Source organism: Mirounga leonina, unplaced genomic scaffold (genome assembly GCF_011800145.1).
Source record: "Mirounga leonina isolate KUSES-001 unplaced genomic scaffold, KU_Mleo_1.0 Mir_150, whole genome shotgun sequence".
Classification (NCBI taxonomy): Eukaryota; Metazoa; Chordata; class Mammalia; order Carnivora; family Phocidae; genus Mirounga; species Mirounga leonina.
In genome coordinates, this window is record NW_023270374.1 from 36,193,559 (window position 1) to 36,200,977 (window position 7,419).

Sequence of the window (7,419 nt, forward strand, 5' to 3'; positions counted from 1 at the left end):
TTTTTCTTGTTTGTCACAGACACATCTGTTGACCTACACCCAGCACTGAGGATAATATCACACATGCCCGAAACTTCAGATTCAAGGGAAAAGCCGGAAAGGCAGGTAGGAGCGTGGGCAGTGTGGGGGTGGGGGAGGTTACAGCTTCTAGTAAAAACAGCGCCTGCCATTTTTCGAATGCTTACTATGTGCCGGACACATACACCAAGTCTTGTCTCAATCTCTGCTGATTTTATACATGCCTTTTACAGACGAGGGGGATGCAGACGTAGGCGATCGAAGTATCTTACCCAAATTCACACGGCGGCTAGGTGGCAGAGCGGGGGTCTAGAGCTTGTGGAGCTCGGAGGTCCACTGTGACAGCTTGTTCTCATCATCACCAGACTTGATGAATAACAGCACTTTCCTTTCTGTCCCCGAAGACTCTGATAGTGATGATTTTAATGATGTCACTTCATTTATTCATTTAAAAAATAATTATTGAGTACCTACTCTCTGCTTGGCAATGAGGAAGGATGGCAGGGGAAGGGCGCAGGCAGAGGTCGGGAGACAGAAATGTGTGTGCTACGTATCCAAGACATCCTGGACTTGCCAGGTTAGACCCTGGCCGGGTAGGGAGTAGTTCTGGGAGAGAAGGGTCTGTAAACAGTGGGCGGAGATGGGGGCGGGGCAGGAGAGCACGGAGGGAGCAGGGAAGGAGTCTCGCTCCTTATTTATTACCTCTGGGCTCTCAGATGCATGACTACCAGGCAAAAGTGACAAAATAAAAAGGAAAAGGAAAAAAAGCCAGCTACAGCCAGAATAAAATCAGGGCAAATAGAATAAAACCTGACAGCCAAGTATAAATAAATATTCGTAAAAGAGTTAAAGGACAGATTAAAATAAAAACACCAAATGCAATTCTTACCCCTTGACAAATGCAGTGCGAATTGGGTTCTTTTAATCAAATGTTTGGCAGGTGTATGAATTATTTATAATTCAATATCGGGTGGTTAAATGGAAAATGGAAGATGTTCCCGTCGTCTTCTCGGAGCTTATCCTCCTCCCCCAATGAGCTCTCCTTGGAGATGGGGGGGGGGTGGCCCCTCCCCCCCGCCGGGCACAGCCCGGGACCCCGGGCCCTGGAGCCCTGTCTCTCTCTGGGTGTCACCACTTGTCCACTTGCTCCCTGGTCACAAGCTTTCATGCTGCTTTGGAAGGAGGCCCCTCAACTCCAGGAACAGGAGTGGGAGCAGCTGACCAGGGTTAGGGAAGCTGGATTCCGGAGACCTGGGTTCTTGTCCCCTCCTTCCACATACTCTGAGCATGCTCTTGGGCAAGTCTTTGCCCCTCTCTGGGTCCTCCTCCCTCACACGAGCTTCTCCGTTGCCATCTTTTACTTTTCCGCCCCACATTTCAGTTTCCAGAATGCATTCCGACATGTGGGCCTCACCACATCCTTCTATGGCAGGGAGCGTGATAACCATGCCCATTTTACAGAGCAGAAAACTGAGGTTCAGAGAGACGCCTGGATGTGCCTCTGGTCTCACCACTGTATGAGCCTGAGGTGAGGCTGGAGCCCAGGTCTTCAGACTCCACATTCACTGGGAGTGTGATTCTGGGAGCAGATGGAGGTCAGGAATCCGGGTAGAGTAGATAGGGCATGGGCCCCAGAATCAGACACTCAGGTTCCAATTCCAGCTCTGAACTCACTGTCTGTGTGATGGGGGGCATGTTACCTAACCTCTCTGGTCCTCCACTTTCTGCCCCGCACACCGCGCTGATGAGAACAGCTACCCTCAGGGCCACAGTGAGGATTAAGAGCCGGTGGGGTCCCCTGCACAGTGCCTGGCCTCAGTGAAAGCCAGACATTGCTGGTCCTGGAGCGACAAGAAATTACACTCATTTTACAGATGAGGAAACTGAGGTCCAAAGAAACAAAGTGACTTCCCCAAAGTCATTCTGTGAATCAGTGACAGAGAATCTAGGTCTCTGGGAGCTTGTCAGACCATGTGCTGCTGGTTCACCACCCCCTGCCCCCCCCCCCGTCCCCCCCATGCTGAACTGGATCCCTCCCCTCTCAGCCCCGCCCACAGGACATTCTGCTCTTGTCTGTCCCTGCTCCCCATTTCTCTATCTCTCTTTCACACACATGCACACACACGGGTGTGCGTGCACACACACTCACACACACCCTGTGAGTGAGAATGGGAGTGGAGAAGCTCTTGGCAGCAAACGTTGTGACTTCCCTGAGCAGCAGATGAATGAGTCCAAGCAGTTAACAAACGACTCTCAGAAAGGTGGGAGAATGAAGGTAATTAGTCCCCTTAATGCCGATTTCAGACTAATCTTTCACACTTAAGGAAATTGTTCCAATGATTTTCTTATTTTCAGGGGAGCTCGTTAAGTAAGAATTAGAAAAATAGATATGGTAGGAGATAAGAAAATGGATCTGGTGATGACAAGCTGCCTGAACGCCCCAACAGGGGGCTGGTCGGGATGAGTTGGAGTGACAGATCCAGGTCCGCCCGGGATGTGGGATGCGTGGCAGCCAGATGTCCCAGGCCCCCAACCCCACCCCAGGCAGGACGAAGACCCCTGGGATCCTCGGCTCGGGACCTCTCTAGAGTAGGTGCTCAGTGTACCTACTCTGGTTGCAGTTGCTGTGTTTGGACCCAGGGCATCTCCATCAGTCTCTGTGCTCCCGGGCCCTGGCCCAGGTTGGGGGATGGGAGGGCGGGGCACTCATCAGACAACTTCCCTGAACATCTGGAAAGGCGTAAGTCTTTGCCAGGATCTGGGACCCACTGCAGGGAATTCAAACCTCAGCACCTTCTAGGTCCTCTAGGGAAGCTAAGGATCATGCATTGATTGCCTCCTGCATGCAAGCTGCAATGCTGGGTGCTTTATCTCCATCTCCCCGCAGAGCCCCAGGGGGTGGATGCCAGAGTCGAGTGTCACCGTTGTATACAGGTGGAGACGGGAGGCTCAGAGGCAGAGCTGAGGATGCTCGGCCGGTCCTACTGGTAGTTTTCAGGTGTTCTCTTCTGTTCTGTTGTTAAATACTTTGAATAGTGCCTTTGGTCATGTGCCTTGGCCAAGGCCACAGGGCTGTGAGTTCTAGTCTATAAGTGGAACCCCTGGTGTCCCCCACCGACGCACACACCATTTCTGCCCCTCTGTGTAATGAGTCCTGGGTTGGAGGGGCTTGGAGGGGATGACTTGGAGCCAGGAGAAGCGGGGTCCCCTGTGGAAAAAGGGGGGCTTCCCTAGGTAGGAAAGTGGGAGGGGGGCCTACTGGAGAAGGAGGGCTGGCCTGGTGTCTGTCCTTCCCGAATGGGCACAGGCTATTTTCTCCCTCACTCTCCTTTGCCACTCCAGTCTGCCACCTCATCTCTGTTAGGCTGTGGCCGCCCCCTGACCTGCCGCTAGCTTCCCCTTGTCTCTCCAAATCCTCCAGAGCCTCCTTGGACTCAGGCCCTATCGCTCCTGGCCTTCATCCCCAACAGTGTCAGCTTTCTCCCTCACCTTTGAACCTAGAAGGGACCCAGGGGTCCCACTTCTAGCTGCAGTGCATTCTGGGAAGCTTAACCTTGCATATCCAGTGACCTGTGCGTGGACCAGGTCAGTGCCATCTGCAGAAACTGCCTGACGATTGGCTCTGGCAAGGAGAAGAACTGCTCTTTCACAGGCCAAATGGGAAGATAGGACTTTGTGAAAGTGTCAATATGACATTTCTCCTCCGGTCATGGGCTAGGTTGTGCATTCAAGTCTTGTCTCCCTTTTATACCTCCCATCATAAGGTAAACCTCTGCTGTTCAGAATTTGTGCCTCTTTTGGAGAGAGCTCCTAAAGCAGTGGTTCTCAAGCACTGATTTTTGTCCCCACAGGACATTTGCAATGTCTGGAGACATGTTCGCTTGTCCAACCAGGGTGATGCTCCTGGCATCTAGTGGGTGGAGGCCAGGGAAGCTGCTGACCATCCTACAGTACACAGGACGGCCCCACAGCAGAGAATCATCCAACCCAGGATGTCAACAGTGACAAAGCTGAGAAACTCCTCCCCAGAATCATTTGATCCAATGGCCCCATTAAGTAGCTTACCTAAGAGCTAAGACCCAGTTCTTTTTTTTTTTTTTTTTAAGATTTTATTTATTTATTTGAGAGAGAGAGAGAGAGAGCTTAAGGAGGGGGAGCGGCAGAGGGAGAAACAGGCTCCCCGCTGAGAAGGGAGCCCGATGCGGAGCTCGATCCCAGGACCCTGGGATCATGACCTGAGCCGAAGGCAGACGCTTAACGGACTGAGCCACCCAGGCGCCCCAGGACCCAGTTCTTCTGACAATGCCTCCCATGGGATTAAACAGTAGAAAGGTCAGTAAGCCTCCAAGTCAAAGATTCAGGGTTCTGACATTTTTTGTTTTCAAATCAACAGACGTATATGGTGCTCCTAGTATGTGCCAGGCGTTTGTAAGGTGCGGGGTATTCAGTAGTGGACAAAATAAAGAAAATCTCTGCCTATGTGGAACTCACAGTGTAGTGGATTCTGAGCTGGGTCACCTTAGATTTGTCTCTTTCCCTCTCTGAGTCTGTTTTCTCGTCGCTAAAATGGGCACAATACTATGTTTCTTCCTCTGTTGTTGTGAGGCTGTCTGAAATCTAAATGTCAAATACCACTGTAGACCCTCGATAACCATTTAAGTGGACTGAATGCTTCTCCTTTCTGGAGAGGGCTGGACAGGTGGTGAGATGGTTTTGCAGGTGGTAGGGACAATGTTCTATTAGGAGAAGAGAGAGGGGAGAAACCGAAGGTATCCCTGAGCACTAACTGTATGCTTCTCACAGATCCTCCTATCACCCCTGCAAGGTGGGTGTTCTTTCACTCAAAGTGCAGATGGGGAAACTGAGGCTCGGGGAATGGAAGCGCATGCTCAAGCTGGTCAAGTGGAGCTGCTGGATCTGAACCCAGCTCTCCTGGCTCTTTTGGTTCCCTCCCTTTTGCCATCTGCAGGGCCTTTTGAGGGGGTACTGGGCAGGGAGTCAAGGTCTGAGCCTGACCAGGCCTGGCCTTCAAGCCTTATTCCCCAGTATCCCCCCGGGGTCTCGGTCTCACCCCATTAGCACTGCTTTAAAAAGTGCGGACCGACTGGGGCGCATTATTGCCCACATAAATCAGGCGGCTCCGAGTACCGAACACCTTTAAACAAACAGCTGATGGGAGTGAAGTTCCAGGATCATTATTAATAGCTTCTCATTTCGGTGGCCGCTGTGCTGTGACATGCCTTCCCAGCAGAAGCCCCGCGCAGCCAGTCCCCGATCGGCTGATCCCCCGAGTCCACCAGTCAGAATGAATGACTGTACCTTTGTGTTAATTGTGGAGCCCAAGCCACACGCGGAATGCTAATAGGGCCAAGTGGGAGGGGGCAGGTGCCAATCTTGCCTGGCTGCTGGGCAGGGAAGGACCCCACCTCTGGCCCTCCTCCACACCAGCCAGCAGCGGGCTCTTTCTAACATACTTATCTGAGCTCCGCCCTCCTCTGCTCCAGAGAGCCCACGGGTCCGGGGCCCAGAGCCAACCCTGGACTCATCTGGCTGCCATTCAGGGTTGTTCTTGTCTCCTCCTCTCTCCTGCTCCAGGCTCCTTGCTCGCACTGCCACACCACCAACCTTGCGTACTGTTCCAATTCCTACTCATTTATTCATTCATTCATTCATTCATTCATTCAACATTTACTGAACTCTCTGAAGGGATGCAGGGGACAAAGCTATGAACAAGACAGACATGGTTCCTCATCTTGTGGGGCTGAACATCCAGCAGAAAAGACAGACATTTGTGGGCTCTGGAGCCAGGCTGCCTGAGTCCACATCCCAGTTTGGCTCTTTTGTATCTGTGACGTTGTATGCAGAACCTCTTCTGGGCCTCAGTTTCCTCCTCTGTAGGATGGGAATAATAACAGTAGCCACCTCAGAGGGTTGTATGAGGAGTTAGATAGCTGAAAATATATGAAAAGATGTTATATACTTACTATCACTTATTGTTGATCATGAAGTACTCAATAACCGTGTTATTATTATCATTAATTCATGACTTCATTAGATCGCACGGTGATGGTTACAAAAGAAAGGTACAGGGAGCAAAGGGGGCATCAAACAGGGGAGCCCTGGGAAGGGTTCCCTACAGAAGTGCAACTCTCCCGGACTGGAGGGATGAGTGTGTACTAAGTGAAGCGGTGGTGGAGTGGGTGTGGGGAGGGGAGAGCAGTCAGGTGGAGGGGACAGCATGGGTCAAGGTCCTGAGGCTGGCTGGCTGCCCAGGTGAGAAGGTCGACAGGCAGCAGGAGGTGATAGGTCAGGAGAAGCAGGGGGAGTGGGGCCACACGACACAGGGCCTCTTGGCCTGGGGCACACTTTATATTTTTGTCCTGAGAGTGATGGTAAGTGATTGAAAGCTTCTGAAGCAGAAGATTGGCAGGAACCTTATTCTGTTTTCAAACTTACCCAGGATGCTGTGTGTGTGCAAAGCAGACTGGCCCCCCTCGCCCAGCTGGGGCCCTCCTGGGGTGGCTGAGAAAGAAACAGGGAGACAGGAGAAGAGGCTACTGTCCAGGTGAGTTGGAGGCTGCGAGGGTGGAGAGGAGAGGCCTGCTCCTAGGGATGTACGGGAGGCAGAATCCCCAGGACACAGTAGGAATGCACCTGTCAGGGAGGCCTCCAAGGTGGCCCACTGGTGACATGGGGGACGGAGGGAGAGAGTGGAGGGTTGGGGAGCATGAGCTCAGTTTGCATGTCCTGGTGCCTGTAGGCCTCTGAGCCTTTGCAGGTGCTGTTCCTTCTCCCTGGAATGCGCTTCCCCAGTCTTGTCTGATGGGGAATTTTTAATTAATCACTCACAATCAGGTTCTGACATCACTTCCAACACATGAAGCCTTCCCTGGCTACCCCAGATTGGGCCTCGCCCTTCTGTGGATCAAGTTCTCTGTATGAACACACAGCTTCATGAAGAAGTGCAGCAAAGACAGCAAGGGTAAGGGACAACACGTGGCCCTTCCAGCTCCCCACGCCTCAGTGACCTCAAGGCTCCTTTCCCTTTGCTGCCTCCACCTCATCTCCCTCCGTAGGTTGGAGGGTCCCAGGCTGAGCCTTTGGGTCACTCCTCTTCTATGTCAACACCCACTCCCAAGGTGACTGCATGTAATCCCACGGCCTAAAAGGTCAGCAACGTGCTGTTGGCTTCCGAGAGTGTGGGGCCAACTGAGGTCCCTGCCTGCAACCCTACCTCCTACCTCCACCTGCCTGCATGTCTGCAACGCACTGCAAACTCATCACATCCGAAACTGAACTCCCAACTTCTACCCCCGACACACACACAGATAATAAGAAAATCAAATAAATTCTACGCTGTTCCTTGTCCAGCTTCCCCCTTTTCAGTATCTGGCTACTCCA